The sequence below is a fragment of the Bemisia tabaci genome, chromosome 5 (genome assembly GCF_918797505.1).
Source record: "Bemisia tabaci chromosome 5, PGI_BMITA_v3".
Taxonomy (NCBI): domain Eukaryota; kingdom Metazoa; phylum Arthropoda; class Insecta; order Hemiptera; family Aleyrodidae; genus Bemisia; species Bemisia tabaci.
The window spans coordinates 43,006,706-43,018,764 of NC_092797.1; the positions used below are offsets into that span (position 1 = coordinate 43,006,706).

At 37.9% G+C, this 12,059-nt stretch overlaps 1 protein-coding gene across 2 annotated transcripts in view; it reads right to left on the reverse strand.

Moving 5' to 3' along the window:
• The window catches only part of LOC109039181 (putative fatty acyl-CoA reductase CG5065), a 70,060-nt gene extending 63,700 nt beyond the window's left edge, over nucleotides 1–6,360 (reverse strand). The window contains exon 1 of one of the 2 annotated variants that reach the window (XM_072300765.1): nucleotides 6,231–6,360. The gene's annotated coding sequence lies outside the window, so the exon portion shown is untranslated. Of the gene's footprint in view, nucleotides 1–1,658; nucleotides 1,952–6,230 lie in introns of those variants that run through there. The other variant, XM_072300763.1, reaches the window with a different exon arrangement.
• Nucleotides 6,361–12,059: the final 5,699 nt, after the last annotated feature.

Here is a 12,059-nt window from a genome sequence, read left to right on the forward strand (position 1 = left end):
CTCCAACTTTTTATTCAATTTGGCATAATAATGAGGCGTCCGGTTGGATTTGTCATTCTTGGTCCCCTTATTGGGAGTTTTTATTGTCTGCGGTAACGCGGCATACATCAGGTGAGAGCTGTGCGTCACTCGTTCAAGTTTTGTAATTATCGCCGTTGAAATCTATAATATTTATCTTCGCACATTCATAGCTGATGACATAATGATGATATCCCCTGAGAAAGTAGTTTGGAAGGTGTGGGCGTTCTAGATGCTTAAACACTGGACTCTCTGTTATACTGTATCTAATAAGTTCTCATTTTGACAGCTCAGCAGGAGGTAGTTCATTTTAGTTATAGGAACAGTAGTTAAATGGAATCGGCCCTCAGCGATGGGATAATTAATTTTTCTCTACATCTCTTATCTACGGATGCTGTCAAAATATAACGTCGTGCTTTTGAAATGTAAACTGCTTTCATTCAATCTTCGATACAGTGGAGATTCTTGAAGGTTCGCTACACTTTTTTTCCTCCGCATTCAAATGTATGCATAACAATCGATTTTAGATGAGGCAGCTCATCTGAAATCGATGTTTTCAATGGATTTAAATGGAGAAAAAACAGTAATGCCAACTTGCAAAATCACCACTGATCAATATTGATACTAGGAGAGAATGGGCGCCGTTTTACAATGGGAAAATCAGCCTCCGTGTTTGAGTTTAAAATTCTTACATATTACGTCTGTGTCTTGCGCGGTTTTGGTTACATTTGCCGTCCTCTTTCGCATCATGAATGAATGCTATTTTTTATCGATCTACCTGTCATGTATTCGGATGAGTTCCCCATTTGAACTTCTGATTCATTAGTCCTGATATATTACTTGATCTTCAAATCTAGACAAACGTTTACTGACGTCCCTCTGTATAATTTTCATTCAAAGGGAGTCAATTTGAGAATAATGGCATGAATAAGGAAAGGAGCTTCATGTTCAAAGCACAACATTTAGAGCTCATGATGGCTGATCAACGAGGTAACAGAATCCATAGTTTGTATAAGTGCATGCAGTTTAGACCAGAAATTCCGTACAATTGTATCTATTTGAAGTTGGATCAATGGCTCGGCTTGTATAGGAAAATTGATTACCTACAAAGTATGCACTACGCGAGCAAACACGTTCAAAAATGGTTCAGTAAACTAAAATCTCATGAATTAGGAATGATTTTTTTTTTCTTGGTTCAGTTTTTAAATATACTTTGCGTAAATGCGAGATCGGAAAGATAAACTTTGAAAAAAATTGGACTTGTATCAAAATATTGACTCTTCACACCTTGCATGAAAAATGACATACACACACAGGTGTACATAATTTTCCTCCAATGAGCGTGAAACTGTTCGACTTATATTGTAATTATACCAGTACTCTATAATTTAAACAAGATCTTTTTGAGTCTATGATAATTTAAACTAGTTTGTACAAAGTTTCTAAGGCCTTAAAACATAGGAAGGTAAGCAGCGTAGGTTTGATCGTAAATTTATCTTCCAATCTTTTGATTTGGCTTTAAATATGTTCTAAAGCTAATCTAGATGGAATCATCTCCTATTAAACGGGCCCAATACTGGAGCCTTATCATCACCCTAACCTACAATACGTAATCATAAAAGTAAGTTCCTTGAACATACCTTGCTCAAAAATTAGGTTATCCAAAGGTTTCAGCCTTTCAGCTCTCCAGGCTCACTCGTCTTTCCGAAATTGGGAAAAAACGAAGCATGAAATCGACGGAAGTAAACCGTCGAACACTCACACACGACAATTCGGAACAGAACCGATCCGCATGAAAACAATACGAGTCTCGGAGACCGGCAACTTTTCTACCCGCGCGTTGAAGTCACCGCGGCGCCGCGTTCGATAGATTACTAATTCCGGTAGATTGTGAGACTCACTTTTACCTCTCCCCACCCGCGAGCTGCCCGCGGTGCACGGTGCATTGCGCCGCGACGCTGATAAACTCGGACCCGTCCATGCAGCCCCCCCCCCCCCCCCCCGACGCTCTGATGCAGTTGCAGCGTCGCACTATGGGAAAGCACATAGTTACTCTGAAAACCAAGATGAAAAAGATAGTCGCCTCAACGGCAATGTCAGATAAAATAAAGGAAAAATATATGATTGGCTTCATCTGATTTGATTTGGGTTCATTCTACAGCGGATATCTGATGCAGTATTTGATTAACCAAATTGCAGCATTGGATTTATTTGATATGACATAGAATTGCATTCAACAACTATTTTATCTTTCTTTTTTTCAGTATTAACAGGAAATTATTCTCTCGTACAACACATTTTCTGAGGAAATATATTAAATTCAAGTTGATGCAGCTGAGTACTTATTAGATCTTAGATAAATTGCACGTACAAAGAAGGAGCTTATCTGAGCTGTCACGAAAATTTTGAAACGCCAAGTTTTTTTCATGAAAAATATAACGGCAACCTTACAATACATAGAGCCCTTTTGATACATAAAAATATAGAAAGAAATTAAGATAATTGGTTTTCTCTGCTAATTTCGAGGAACGAAAACGGGTTCGCCACGATAATGATAACAGCATCTTAAAGTAAATATTATGGTCGGTAAACATACAACTACAGCGCAATCTATGTTCAGTGGTTATTCCTACTTTATCAATCATAATCAAATAACAATAATACACAAAAATAGCCCGAATAATTCAACTAAAGAACACAAGAAAGCGGATGAACAAGGCTAAAGAACAACAAACACCAAGATTGGGGCATTTCGGGGTGAGTCCGGAGGGGGTGTGAACCACTCCGAAACGCCCCTTACTTTGTGTTTGTTGTTTATAGCCTTGGTCACCCGTTTTCTTGGGTTTTTTAATGATCAGATACTGAAATTTCTTACTGTAACCATCCTTAGGTAATTTTTTTTTTGTTTTGTTTGTTTGTTTATTTGCCATCCAACAATGTTTTCACAGAATTAAAAATTACATCAAAAGAGAAAGAATAAATAAACACAAAAGGTTTTCTACAAAAGGTTAATTAATCATTACATCCTTAGGTATAGTGGGGGTTGAATCAAAAAGGGATAAATTCACTTTTTCAAACTGTGAAACATGTAAGCAAAAAATGTTCGTCCATTTTATGTTTCGAAACCATGGTGCGACGCGACGTGGGTCCGTGGGTCCATTCTGCAACAATGCCTGCACGCTGAACTCTTACACTCTTCCTGGTGCAACGCTGCACAGTGCACGCTGCAGTTTTACTCGACATTTACCGCCGCATTTCTCTGCCTCGAGATTGCAAAAATGCGCTGTCTTCTGCCATTTTTCCTGTTTTCCTTATGGACGAGGGCGCTTTCATAACGAGGTGATTTATTCGGGTTCAGACGGATTGCGAGCGCCAGATCTCCCGATCGTTCGTGCATCCCGCCTGTCCGTATCCGCGTCGCTGTTATCAGTTTTCCATCACGTGAGCTTGGAAAACAAACGAGAGAGTAGTGCGTAGTGCGTAGTGCGTAGTGGGTTTCATAACTTTCCGGCGGATGCACTATTTCAAAGAAATCAGCGCGAGTTTTTCTGCAGCTGGAAAGAAATATTTGTATTTTTCTCTCCTACTCGATACCACGCTCACTACGCTTAAAATAACAAGAAAAAATATGGAGAGCAGACTGATTTTTTTATGTGAGTAGAGTTTTGAGTGAAGGTTAGAAAGTCCTGGTAGAATATGCCATATTGTTTCCGCAAAACCTCATGAATACATCAGCAAATTTTAAAATAGCCTATTTTAAACTTTGCCGATGTATTCATGAGGTTTTGCGGAATCAATGTGGCAATTAGCTCAATTTTTAGCAGAAAAGTTCGGAATTTGTAAGGTTCTCATTTGAAATGCAAAATTTGGCAGTCTATTACAGCTTTTATGATTATATCAGCAACTGAAATTTAATCGGTCCTCCTCAAAACTTTCAGGACTAAAAATGCAAAAAAAAAAAAACAGTTGAAATTGTATAAATCGACCCGTTTTAATTCTTAGATTATAATGTGGTTAATTATGAAATGCTTTAATATTTTTAAGTTTAATCAGGGTTTTCTGCATTTCAAATATTTTCATTTTTGAAGCTTAAGTCTTTTCGAGAATGACCAACTCAATTATTTATGTTATTAAATAAAACTTGTGATAAATTATCGGTTTTATTTTCTCATTTTATTTTTATATTTATTTATGCTTTTAAAAATTTGAACGTCATCTACTTCCTTTATTTTTCAAAGAATTTTAAGGCTTGCGGTTGGTCGGGAATCGACTTGCCTCTCAGCCTCACAGAGGCCAGGATTTTATCCTGTGATCCTACGAAATAGATTGCCAGACCAAGTAAGACGACACAAAATTGAATTACATGGAGTAGTATAAACATGACGGGTAGTTTTTTCGAACATACTGGCGGACACTTCTGGTTTTTATGGGCAATCTTCAGTATCCACGTTTCTTAGCGGTTATTTGTTGAATTGTCGCCTTCGTGCAGGTTCAATTTTATGCTCTAGTGAGTGATATTTGTCAATTTTATATCAATACGGCTCGAATCTCGATAAACAGAAGAACAAGTATCTTTGTTTGCACTTTATTTTTGGGACTGAAATGGAACAAATAAAGTCCTTTATTCAAACGTCCAGAAAACCAATATCTAAAAGCTCAAGTCAAATGACGCACTAAATATTGATGTGTATGAAAATTGATGAATTCTCTGATGTGATGATTTTATTTTGACGTCATATCAAAGTGAAAAAAAGTTGAAGCCTGGCACCGCAAGAGATTTGCAAGATGTGGACGACATTTCATTCTCGGAATATCGAATTCGGCCTTCATAGATTTAGGTTTTCCTCGTGAATGAGCATTTAGATTTTTTGTGACCAAATCTAATGAACAATGTTACATTATAAAAACATCGCAATTGCATATAATGTCACAAAAATAAAAAACACCAAAAAATAGTAACCAATTAAGACTGAAAAATTTACACGCTGAAAAAGCTGAGGCGTCTCGAAGTAGGTTATGTTCGTTAACCCCAGACCTGAGGTATTACCGGTAAAAATCTTTCGTTTCTTTTTCCATGCAGTTTTATTTCAACCAGTCCGAAATGGGGATATCAGGGCCTCAAAGCATCTAGGAATTTTTTAGACTTGGTTACCCATTTTTGTGAGTGTTTCATGCATTTAATAACATTTATATAGAATTGATGTAAGAAAGTTTCATGGCTTTAATCGTCTTTAATTTGAAACTTTGATGAGGTAACCTCCTCGTAATTACATGCAAACTTTGCTCAGTAATCCGATAGGAAAATGTTCCGCTTCATACAGGATTAGATGTAAGTACTTTGGCTCTCGTTATTTGTCTGACCGACTCATGTCATCTGCAGCTTGGCAGTTTTACCACTGGGCATCAGACGTTAATCCCATCATTATTACATGTAATTTCAATACCTATCATTAGGATTAGAATATTTTCAAAAAGCGGAAGTTTAGGAGTTAAATGTGAGGAGTTACCGAAGCTGACAATCTTGGCGAGTTTTGAAACCTGATTGCCGCATTTCCCAATTAAAAAGAATTGCATTGAAATTTAAGCTGTAACGAAAAAAAATTGTGCTCCTCTGCTATGTCCCACGCATTCCATAAAATAGAATCACATTTTAACTCAAACTAACGCTTTCATCTGTGTATTTTTTTCTCTGTTTCAAGTATCTGTTTTTAAATTCAGTCTTATCTTCAGAATTTTCCTCTTACAAACTTGAAAATTTCTCACTAGCAAGAATTTCCAACCCAGAATTGATGAGGTACAAAGAAAACAACAATTTATTGACGACAACTCACTCTAATTAGTCGTCGTAGCACGGTTTTCCATTCACCAAGTTTTATGTCCTCTCAATTTTTTTTTTTTTTTTTTTTTTTTTTTTTTTTCAAAGTCATCAAATGAATAAATCATTCATCAATCGAACAGAATTTTTGGAGCAAATCCCACGTTATTCGGATCATTCGAAATTCATCCATTCTCCTCTGAAAGGTCCTCGAACATTGAAAAGTCAATCTGTGCGCAGCAAATACAGGCACTCGTGTAATAAAAAATTAACAGTCTTGCGACTTTTTTCTTACAATAACTCACCATTTTATGAGTAGTAAAAAAATAAATTACTAATCAACGTAAACCAGATAAATGGAGAACAAAGAGGAATGACTGACGCAAAAAGTTATTACCTGGGTGAGAGGAGCGTAGTTGTACACAAGAATTGATTCGTAATGACTCGCGTAAGGAGTAAAAGCTCCTTGATTGAAGTTTCAAAAGCTTCATCAGTATTGCTGTCGTGTTTGTTGTTGTGTTCTCCCTTGAACTGAACCTTTTGGATTTGATCATCTTATATATGAGCAAAATCATCTGAGTGATAAACATCAAACAACAAATTATTTCAAATAATGCAACGGCCAATTGCGAAGTACAATTTATATTTTCCGATATGACGCCCAAAAATCCTCTTCGCACTTAAAATTGGACCGCGCTTAATAGAGATATATTAAGTCGCATCAATTTTGATTTGAGAAAAGTAGGTTTAAAGTTGTATTCCTTTAAATGACTCAATCTGAAGGACAAAGACAACGGCTTCTCTCCCATCAAACGTATATTTTCTCGATTTTGAATTTTTGGCAGGAGAAAATGTCCTGCTACCATTGGTAAATTCCAACTACCAACTCATTCTCCCCCTCAAAATACAGCTCAACACGCTCCTGATAAAGATGGTCGAAAATTATTAATCACTCTGATAACGGGGCCGGATTTACCTACTTGCCGCCCATGGGTCGCTAGTATTTTGCCACCCCCTTCTCATTCGTTTTGAAACATCAATGAAACCTATCAAATGAACATGCCAGCGGGGGAGGGGCGCATAAGACGCGTCTACTGGTGTTGAACACATTTTTTGGGTAAGCCCTGTCAACACTACTAGCAAAATTTCACGGAACTTTGCGCGAAAGTTAAGTTTCGTAAACCTATTTCTGTGTGGACAAGGCCTTCCATTCATAAGAAATGAATGAAAAAAATATGAAAGAACAAACATAAATGCGGATTAATGATTTTAACTTCCGCCGCCGCGCCTCGCAGACCGCACTGCGTTTGCCGCAATGCGTGAGGTATTCATGCATTCTTGTAGACACTATCCGTTTCACGCTGTCCGCAATGACCGCACTGTGTTTGATGCAATGCGTGAAGTATTCGTGCAGTCTTGTAGGCGCTAATATGTGTTACATGCCGATCCCCGCGCTGAGGGCTTCTCCGTTTCATCTCAAGTCCTCCTCATCATTTCTCTCTAGGTAAGTCGTGCCGTTCCAGGCCGAATTGCGTGTTTGGTTTCTCTCTTAACTCGACTAATTAAAGGTGCCGTCTCTTGTATCACTGAAAGACGATAAAAGTAGAAATTACTATACTCTCAGAAAAGTAGAGATTTTGTTGCCTTTTCTCGTTTGTAATTTTTTTTTTCTAAATCCGATTTTTTTTATACCTACATTTAAAAAAATTGCAAAATTTGCCGCCCCCTATAAATTTGCCGCCCCCTATAGATTTGCCGCCATGGGCCGCGGCCCATGTGGCCACCCCCTTAATCCGGCCCTGTCTGATAAATAAATTTCCACTCAAGCATCAAACACTTCATCCTATCTTGTTCCATTTTGTGAGCACTAGATAGCTCAATATTCAAAGATACAAACATTTTCATCAGCCTCTTCCCAATAATAAGTAAGGATAACGATTAAGCTTTTTAAAACAACGAGGATATCCAGATTTACCTATCATTGGATGCTTTGAAGTGAAATTTTGTGGAAAGTTGAGTGAAACAGAAGTTTCATCAGCACCTTTACTTTTCAACGTTATCCCAATAGCTTCTATACCAAAAAATTCACCGAGGGAGAAAAAATCTGTAAATTTTTCATTTCATATACTCATTTAGATGTAGTTGCGTTATCATATCGATTCTATAACATCATAGGAAGACAGGCGATGTGTGTGAAAAATCACAGAAATTGTGACAATGGTGACATAACCAACGACATGTGTCGCCTGCCTCGACAAGTGTCACAGCACAACGTTAAAAGCCAGTATTGGCGACAGACGGCATTTGCGCGGCGCAAGAGCTATAGGAGCAATGCCCAGAATGTGAGTGGTCACTGGCTGCTGGTCAGTGGTCACCGGCTTTCTCTCCGATCTGTAATTAAACAATAATCATCCTTCCCTGAACGCGGTTTAAATCGGCGATAAAAATGAGAGTATTACATAGCTGTCGCCACCGCACTCTTGCGTAGATCGGGCATGCACGGTGCACTTAGCACGCGGGCACTGCCTCGCTTGCTGCACTGACCATTCAGCACAACTTTTTCCTCGTTCTCCAGGAATAAGGAAAAAACTCGGCGCCGTGCCCACATCGTAGAAAACGTGAGCTTTCTATCCTTTTCTTCCTTTTTTCTGGTTACGGCACCAGAGAATTGATTCGCGGTGTGCTGTTGGGACGCCAAGGGAAATATTAAAGTTTCACGATCTGATTCTCCCGAAACTGACAGACGCAGATCGTAGGACTCCTAATATTCCTCACATGAGGACGCACTACAGGTAAGAAGGACAAAGAGAAGAAGAAAGAGGTAAAGAAGAAGAATCATGAAAACGATAGATGATAAATCAATGAAAAAGAATCAAGCGGATCCAGGGGGCGTAGGGGGCGCACGCCCCCCCGTTTGCCCGAAAAAGAGGGGGAGAAAAAGAAAAGAAAGGGGGAAGGAATATAGGAAAGAGAAAGGAAAGGCGCTTACGTTTGGCAGTTAATCATGACGGAATTGACTCAAATTGCATTTTAGATACTTCAAAAATTCAAAAATTTTCTGGGGAGGCCCCGGACCTCTCATACGCCCCCCCCCCCCGTTCGAGTCGTCTAGATTCGCCTATGAAATGAATGAAAAGGGGAGGAGGAGGTGATAAGAAGGAGAGTAGAAAAGAGGAACAAAAGTAATTGTCTTTTCCTCTGCATGTCTTTATCCTCCTCTCTTTACTGTCTTCTCTGCTCTCATTCTTCTTCTATCTCTTGTTCTTCCTTGTCTTTTCTTCCATCCTTTTCATTTCCTCCCTCTTTTTCCCTCCCTTATTCTTCATCCTCCTCCTTCTCCTTCCTCCTCTTCCTCTTCGTCTTCTGCTATTTGATCAGTCCCGATCTGGTAAATGTTGAAAGTCCTAAGCTATTACAAATATGTGTTTTTTCAAAATTCCTTATGTAGGTGTATGACTCTGTTTTTTAAGATTGAAAAAATTGTTTCCCTTTTCATCTTTTAAATTAAACAAAATAAATTAATGAGTCATGCAACCGGTTAATATAGTGTTCTAGGTGAGTCACAAAGTCTCTTAGCATGTTTGCATCTTTACAGTTAGTATATTTACAAAATATGAATTAGATAATCACCCAATATCTTTCCTTCGTAATATTTATCTCAAAGAACGAATCACCGCACATAAACTTTCGGAATAAAGCTCGGAATATGAATATCAAATATCAACATCAGTCAAATGCAAATCGACAAAAATGATCCTGGCCGTTTTCGAGACCTCTCTCGAACAATTTCTCTTTCGCAGGGTTCGAGAAACTTTCCGATCAATTAGCGATGATCTGAGGCCAGTGGCTTTGTAGAATCGGTTTAATATGCCAGGCTGATTTCAAAAACGTTTAGCCGCTGCCGAAACCGAGAGATTAAGGGACCTAAGTCAGTATAAGATATTCAAATGGCCGCAACATTGCCAACTGCGCGGGGCAAATATTACATCACGAACGAAATTTATTCGACCCGCGAAAAAGATTCGGGAGATTTTCGCTGAGATTTGTTATCCTCGGAGGCTATATTTATACTGCCTCTCGGCCGAGCTTTAACTCGGTCATCGAATTCTAATAAAGGCTCACTGCATCCGATTAATTTTTAATCGTTGTTGCATCAATTCTTCTCGGGATACTATCCGGTGAGAACGTATTACCTCGTATTTTTGTGATAAGCCAGTGCGCGGTATAAGGAAGAACGACGTATGAGCCATCGGACGTTGCCAAATTCCCCTCAATAAATAACGAATTTTTAGGACAGTTTGTGAATATTTTTCTTCCGATTTTTTCAGAGAATGTTCTTCGTGGTTTGATCTAAAAAGTGTGAAATTCGCATGGAAAAATATTCATAACTTTCTACATGAATAAGTGTTTTCTAAGAGGAAATTTGGCAACATTTGAATGTTCATACGGTGTTCCTTCTCAGCACGCAGAGTGGGTCATTACATCAGGAGATGGCTCTGCGGGTAATCCGTTTATGCACGGCGAAAGGAGAAAAATGCAGGTTCAATTTGTTTTACTTACTGGTTAAGTTGACGATTCATTATTCATTGTAAAATTTACATGCACATCAATTGAAATGACAATCGAGGTTTTTTTTCGACCATTCTATGCAAATACTACCGCTGATTTGATAATATTTCTGAAGATTGTTTATTTGTTACTCCTCGTACTATTGCATCATACAAGCGTAGACGGAGGAAACAAATTAAATTAGAGGGACCAATTCCGATTAATATATATGGGAAACCAAAGGTCCAGCAGTCTGATTGTTGGAACTTTAACTGGCTATGTCAGCAAGTTAAGACAAGACATGGCCCTATCTGCACCGTGTGATATATCGATTTTCGATTCTTGTTGTGCCGACTTAAATTTCAACAATCAAGCTCCTGGTTAAGCTCATAGATTCCAAGCGTCGTTTCAGATGATTGAAGTTTTCAATGAAAAAAATTGGGGTCTTAGTAAGGCTAGTTCGAACTTTGTTTACATACTACCCACTCTTTAGATTCTGTATTGGAAAAAGAAAAAAAGAAAAAAATTGTTTTCAAAATAAACTACTATTTCATTGATTTCTTTTTCTTGCTCTCGTGGCACTTGGCATGCTTTAAATCCGTGAGGTTCAAAAAAGTACTATATACTAAATAATAGTGTAAATAACTAAGTTGTGCCACAATAAAGCCACCTTAGTTTAGATTTTTTTAAACTATCATTTAAAAGTTGGGTTAAAAATTTCATTAAAGTCAATTTTTCTTGAGCCACGTGACCAGAAGCCATCTCAAGTCGTATCGATATCATTGGACTTAAGACTATTTATTTGCCTTCAATTGAAAAGCATGCGCATCAAATAGGCGTGTAGATATTATTGCCTATACACCAGGCTGTGGTTTGAGACCGGCTGAGCGCTTTGAGTCGCTCTTCTGAGTCTCTTATTGATCTGATTTAGTTAATGTATTTTTTGATGGCTATGGCCGTCTCAGATCTCTAGGCTTTCCTTAAAGTTTCTGGGAATAATGGAAATGAGCCTAGGTGATGCTGTTTATCCTTATTAGTTATTATGTCCATTTCGACGGAGAAAATTCATACAGGGGTTAGCACCGTACGTGGGTTTTTGATGTAATAATTTTCATATTTCAGTTACCTTTGTAATTCATCCAATAATATGTTTACTTTATAATAATCATTTCGTAGAATGAGGCTCTTTTCAATCGATATTTGCACATATAAACTGAAATATGAAGCAAGTGCGCAACTGTAAAACTTACAAGTTTCTCTCTCTGATTGTGCGCTTTAAAAAATAATTTGTTTCACTCTTATCTGATTCCGTATTTCTGCGGACCTTTTACCGTCTGTTTTTTTCCTCTACCTCTTTTCTCAATTCTTAATTATTCTTAACTTTCCCTTAATTTTGACTACAAGTGAACCAGAGGAACTATGAAGACCCGTCATAAAATTGTAATACCGTTTCATTTCGTCACCGTTTTATTTTCCCGGTTGGAAATGGAAGTGTTAATATTCTAAATTTTTTTGTTTTGTTTTGAAGGGTTTTTGTTTATCCTTTGTTTTTTTTCCAGCCTTTTCCCCAAATTAAGTTGTTATTTTATGTTGTGAATTTTGGCTGATTAAGTTGTTTTTCAACCGTCATAAACAGGCAAATATGAACCGCGTTTAGCAGAAAGGAACCAAGCCACAT